The following is a 6000-nucleotide window of genomic DNA, read 5'->3' as shown; positions in this document are numbered from 1 at the left end:
GCTCTTGTCTCCCCTGCCCATCAACTCGCTGCCAGCTTTGTCTCCCTTTCACGGTGTCTGTGCCCTGAGCGTCTCTTGCCTGATCACTGTCACTTTCTCTCCAGCCTCCACACTGCTGCGAACACAGCGCTGTCTCCTGCTGCTCCATTGTGCCTCAGCTAATTGTGTGGTCCCTTCGCTGTCTGAGCACCACCCTCGGAGCTAAAAATAGAACCGCAGCAATCCCTCTGCCTGCCTTGCCCAGCAGAGAGATGGCTTCAGTGGGTACCAGGTCTATTTGCCTTTAGCCTGGCTGGAGAGGAAGCTGAGTCTGAGAGCCGTGCGGTGCGGCTCTGGGTCTCTTCCCTTGTGGCAGAGAGTTCCTAGGGCCAGTTCCTAGCAAGTTGTCTCCTCTACTTGTGAGTCTTCTCCAGTTGGGCGACAGCTGAATTGTTCTGTCAGAACTGAGCTGTGGTGTGAGCTTGGGGTTGTGGAGGGAAGGGGTGTCATGTACCCACAGGATCGGGGCAACACCTCAGTCTGGTGGACAAACCCCTTCAGTGTGCCAGAGCCCCAGGAGTCTCACTCAGCCTCCAGGGCAGGCCTCACCACCTGCTGAACCTGAACCTCTGGGACAGCAGCCCCCTACACCGCGTGAGCTCTGCCCCGTAAGAGCAACTGAGCCAGACTCCTGGCAGAGACTCACCCGCTCCGCAGGGACCACTGCACCTCAGCATGTTCCAGCGACACTCAGACCAGGTGGGTTCACCTGGCACATGGCATCGGCCGTCCTTAGGTCAGCACGCAGACCTGAAGGGTAGCGCCGAGTCCGTGCTGCTCAGCCCCGCGCAGCAGCCACACTGCCAGGAACCCCATTTTCAGGCTCTATGTCTTTCCTTAGTTAGGTCCCAGGTGAGAGAGCTTCCGGCAGAAGCCAGCGCTCACACCTCAGGCTGTTCTTCAGCTGGGATCCTAAATCCTTGAGTAGCTGCTGCTCCATTGTCTCGTGAGCCCCTTGGTGACCTGGGGTGGTTTCAACCAGATCCTTAATAACTCTTCATTCCATCCAGATGGTATCTCTCCCCCGCCCAGCCATGCAAAGTGTAGGGAAAACAAGGCACATGCTGGTTTCAGGAAAGAATTACAGAAAATTCCCACTTTGTCACAAGGGCTCTCGGAGCTAGGGCCAGCCCCATGGAGGGCTTTGCAAATCAGGGCAGAAACCATGAATGAGCCTCTGTTCAGTGAGGAGAAGATGCGGAGTGGAGCCAGCCCTACGCTGCTGAGCAGGCAGGCTGCGATGTTCTGCACCAGTGTGGCTTTCTGAGGCTGTTCAGCTGCATCGTTAGGCGCAGTGCACATGCAGGAGTGCGGGTGTGAAGCAGTTCGGTTTGTGGCACACATGGCATGCCTGACTCCTACCCACAAGTGCAAGGAGATGAATGCGGATCTACCCCTGGCCCCGCCAGAGGCTCCCCCTTTCCACCAGCACAGTCTGAACTCAGCCGGCCCAGGAGCATCAGCCTGCCTTGTGCCCTTCGCCAGCCCCTCACACCTGGGCAACTCTGCCAGGCCCACTCAAGCACACACAGCAGTGCTGGGTTGGATGCTGGAAGCGGGGGGTGGCCATTCCTTTACCAGCCCTGGTGAGGTTCTCTGGGTAAATGGGTCCCTTCTGGCCTTCGAATGAGTGCCGGTCATTTGGGTCAAGGGGCGAATGGAGCAGGGCCAGAAACAGGAATTTGAAGCCCATTTCAGGACACAGCCCTAACGAGTGGCTTTCAGAGAACCTCTGTAATAAGTCTCAGCCATCAAGCCTGGAAACTGGGAATGCCTGGATCACCCTGGAACTGGTGCTCTAGACATGACATTCTCTGTGCCCATTCCTTACTCCTTCCCTGGGCTAGCCAGGCCCCTGCTTTGGGGCAGGACTGGAGCTGGTGTCCCCTAAAGGGGAAAAGCCCCATGTCCCCATTCCCTGCCCCCCCCGAGCCAGCTGTTCCCCATTGTGACGAACTGGGAATGTTCTTAATGTTTTCTCTGTGAATACTGTGTTGGTGCCTCAGTGTCCCCTATGCAGTTCTTAAGTATCCAGGTGGTGGAATAAGGGTGTGCGGTTGCTGCAGAGCAAAGGGCCAGTGCACCTAAATGCCTGGCACTCTGTCTCCTAGCAACTGATGGCCTGGGCCCCTCCTCTGCAAAGGTGCCAGCTGAAGGTGTTGGAGAGAAAGGGATCAGGTGACCTCCTGGCCCGGGAAAGGAGCTGAGCAGAGAGGAGGGGCTGGAGGGGGGTGTTAATCTGGAGCTGGCGGGACGAGGAGTGAAGTGCAGACCTGGGGGATGAGTCATGTCTGACTGCAAAGGGGGGGTGCAGGACCCGGTGGCTTCCCCAGGATCCCCAGGGGCGGACTCACTGTGGGAAACGTACGGAGGGGCAGAGGATGCTGAATGCTCCAAGGAGAGACCCAGGAGGGCACCTTGCTCTCCAAGGAGAGCCGTTTGAGCACCTTGCTCTGGAGACAGTCTGCTCTGAGGGAGAGGAAGCTCCCCAAAGTCCTGACTGGCTTGGTGGGGAGCAGTTCCAGAGCATCGCCCAGGGATTCCTTGACAGCCATGCCCTGGGGCCGGATTGGAGGGTATCGATCCCGTGTCTAATGCCCTGTCCACCCTGGGTCTGCAAGTCTTCTCCCAGGATGCTTTGGGGAGTGATTGTACCATACAATTGGGACCGGAGCCACTTTGTTCCGGTTGGCGCTTGCTCCCGGAGGGTTGGGGTTGGTGTCACCTGGAGAGAACGGGGGGGGGGTGGGCTGGGGGAGGCAGTGAAGTGGGGATGGGCACTGCTGTTAACCCATTACTGTCCTTTCTGTGTTTCAGTGACTTGTGGAATGGTGCTGGGTGGATCAGTCCCTTCTCTGCCCTGCCTGTCCTGAGCTCCAGCAGAGCTGGCAGTCACTGTGCAGGTGAGTCTGTCCAGACGCCGCGCCGTGGCAGAGGTGGCTCCCTTGCTGGGGCACAGGGAGCGTGCAGGAAGCCCCAGACATTTGATTTGACGTAGGACAATGATGTTGGGTAGACACCCCCCACTCCCGGTACTTCAGCTGTTCTCTGCTTCAGAGACCTCCCTTAGCAGGCTGACAGCCATGGAAGTGGAGGGGACGGGATGGTTCAGGGCTGCAAGGTGCACCTCCGAGCCAGGTATCTCCTCAGCTCTGTCAGTGTCCCACCCTTCCAGCCCCCTGCTCTTCCAGCCCTGAGCTCCTCCGTCCAACTGCAGTGCTCCTCGCTCCTGACTCGCAGCCCCCTGCTCTTCCAGCTCTGCTCTGCTGAGGAGTTGGCTATCCCATGACATGTGTTTGCTGCGCTCGAAGGTCCCTGGGCTCTGCTGAGAGTTACTGATTTGTGTCGCTGGTGACCCCTTGCAGGCCTGGGGGGCAAATGGCCAGCCTGAGGGCGTGTGCTGGTCCCGCGCTGGATGGCTGTGTAATGCTGGGAGTGATTGAGTGATGTACGGGGCACTTGTCCAGCCCGATTCCTCTCCCTTGTGGATGTGCTGGACGCGGCCTGTTCCACAGGCCCCAGAGCTAGTGTCCTGCTGCTGCGTCTGTCTGCAGGACCTAGGGGGTCACCGCTGCGGGGAAGAAGATGAGTGTGTTCTCTGCAGCACTGCCAGCTGGGCTTAGGCGCTGGCCATGTGGTGAGGGTGATGCCAGCTGTGGGGGGAGTGACTGTGTGTGCGGGTGTGGGGATAGCACTGGGGCCAGGGTCCCTGAGGCACTGGCAGGGTGTGTGTGTGGGGGGATGGGGTAGCGCTGGGGCCAGAGTCCCGAAGCGCTGGGAGGGTATGTGTCTGTGGTGCGTGGGGGTAGCGCTGGGGCCAGGGTCCCGGGTACTGTGGGGGCGAAGGGGCGAGGGCTCCGAAACCGGTGGCAGGGGGATGGGGGTAGCTGTGGGGCCAGGGTCCTGGGGCGCTGGCAGGGTGTGTGTCTGTGGGGGGTGGGGGTAGCACTGAGGCCAGGGTCCCGGGTACCAGCAGTGCTGTGGGGGCGAGGGGTCCGGAAGCTCTGGCAGTGTGTGGGGGGGGTGGTAGGGGGATGCGGGTAGCCGTGGGGCGCTGGCAGTGCCAAGGGCACAGGGGCGAGGGCTCCCGGAGCTGCGTGGGGACGGTGTTGACCGTGCCGCGTTCCTCCCCGCAGAGTGTGGGGCTGGGGCCGCGCCAGGATGGGGATTGCTCCTCCCACAGCTCGGGCTCTCATTAGGACGGCTCCCGCCGCGTCGGGTCGCTTTGTGTGGCAGCCAGGAAGGCTGGGCTGGAAGGGGGAAGGGTCTGGCCTTGGTGCCCCCATGGTACAGCCTGTCTGAGCCGCCGTTGGCTGCTGGGGGGGTCTGTGCTGAGCAGGCTCAGTGTGCCCCTGCCTGTTAGAGCAATTAGCCCCACTGCCGTCAGGGGGCCGGGTGCCCAGCCCCCTTTCAGGCTCTTCGGGGTCACTGGAGTGCTTCAAGCAGGCTGCCAAAGGCAGAGGGATTTCATTGCTGTAATGATCCTTCCTGGCTGGCACCTGTCAGTCTCCTCCCTGCCGCTGGGCTGGAGCAGCTCCCGGTCCAGCCCTCTGGGGGGCAACTCAGTCCGTCTCCTTCTGTTGCGGCTTCTGCCCGGGCAGGCGCCATGGGGAAGCAGGGTGGCAAACCCCCTGCTCCACGGTGCGGGTGCTTGGATGGCTCCCTTGGCTCCCAGCAGTCCGAGGAGCGCCCGTCTCTGCTCTGTCCCTGCTGCAGTCCAATGGGGGTGGGTGCAGACGGACCCCACCCAGCTTAGCTCCGATACCCCGGGCAGTGGAGCTGCAGCCCAGGCTTGTCCTTGGGTCTGTGACTGTGACTATCATGGCTCTTGGCCCCTGAGCTGGACAGATGGGCGCTGCCATGCAGATGGTGTCCTGGGGGGCTGGGGAATCCCACCTGTCAGGGCGCTACCTCGCACTATCCCCTTTCCCAGCTGAGCTGCCTCATTCTGTAGGGGAGGGGTGCCCAGCTAGGCTGCTCCGCTCTGCCTCCTGCCCTCCCAGGCCTGCTGTGGGGCTGTGTTGTTAACCTTCTGACTCCTTCCCCTCTAGCCATGAGGGGTGGTGGCTGGAGCGGGGAGCAGCTGCCAATGCCTTTGCTGCAGGTACATGAAGGGGTGGGGCAGCCTGGGGAACTCTCCACGAGGACACCCCTCCTGCTGGCATGGGCTGCAGGGGGACTCTTCTCCACTTCAGGGGCCTGCAGGGTCTTGCTGGGTTCAGCAGGAGACCTCTTGGCTGGACAGTTTGGGCGGGGAGGAACCGAGTCTTGTGGTGACGATTCACAGGGGAAGGCGTGAGTAGGAGTGGGGAGCCCCTGCCTGCTCCGCTGGCTGCCTTAGTGAGGGGGAGCGGCTGGGGGCAGCAGATCAGGCGTGGTGGCTGCAGGAGGGACTGGAGCCCCAGGGAGGATGGTGCCTGCACACACAGACCTCTTCCCCAGGGCTGACAGCCCCTCTGGAGAAACTCTCTGAGACTCTGCACTCAGCTCTGGTCCCTGGATCCCAGAGCTCCTGGGAGATGGGTGGGAGCCAACCAGGGGCTGACTGAGCATGGGATTGGGCTTGAGAGCTCTGGAGTCCCTGGCATTTGGGCGAAGGAGGAGGGAGTGGCCCGAGTGCTGGGCTGGGCAGCCCTTCCCGCCACGAGGAGCGAAGCTGTGCCTGCTCACCAGCCAGTGCCGGCTCTCCGGGGCCCTTACAGCGTCGGCGCCCAGAGCTCCTCCGGGGGCTTCCTGTATGGGACGTAGAGCCCTGGCTCAGCAGTGCCAGGCTGGGGCTGCGAGCGCCTTGTGCCCAGGAGCTCTGGACTGACTGATACAGAAAATACAGCAGCCCCCACCCGTGGGCGATCCTTGTGCCCTCTTCGCTGGAAGGTATTTTGTGAGGTTCCTGAGCAGGTGCTTCAGGCCTGAAGGCTGCAGCACTTTCTCTGCCCCGAGCTGTTCACATCTGTACACTGC

The 6000-nt window shown here is 61.5% G+C and overlaps 1 protein-coding gene across 3 annotated transcripts in view; it reads left to right on the top strand.

Moving 5' to 3' along the window:
- The first annotated feature begins 2841 nt into the window (after positions 1-2841).
- Positions 2842-6000, top strand: part of SLC4A2 (solute carrier family 4 member 2) — an 82371-nt gene continuing 79212 nt past the window's right edge. For all 3 annotated transcript variants that reach the window (XM_030546566.1, XM_030546558.1, XM_030546567.1), the window contains exon 1: positions 2842-2942. The gene's annotated coding sequence lies outside the window, so the exon portion shown is untranslated. The remainder of the gene's footprint in view (positions 2943-6000) is intronic.

The sequence above is a fragment of the Gopherus evgoodei genome, unplaced genomic scaffold, assembly GCF_007399415.2.
Source record: "Gopherus evgoodei ecotype Sinaloan lineage unplaced genomic scaffold, rGopEvg1_v1.p scaffold_47_arrow_ctg1, whole genome shotgun sequence".
In the NCBI taxonomy this organism is placed as follows: Eukaryota; Metazoa; Chordata; order Testudines; family Testudinidae; genus Gopherus; species Gopherus evgoodei.
The sequence above is the reverse complement of the archived record's forward strand: the minus strand, read 5'-3'. Positions and strand labels throughout refer to the sequence as shown.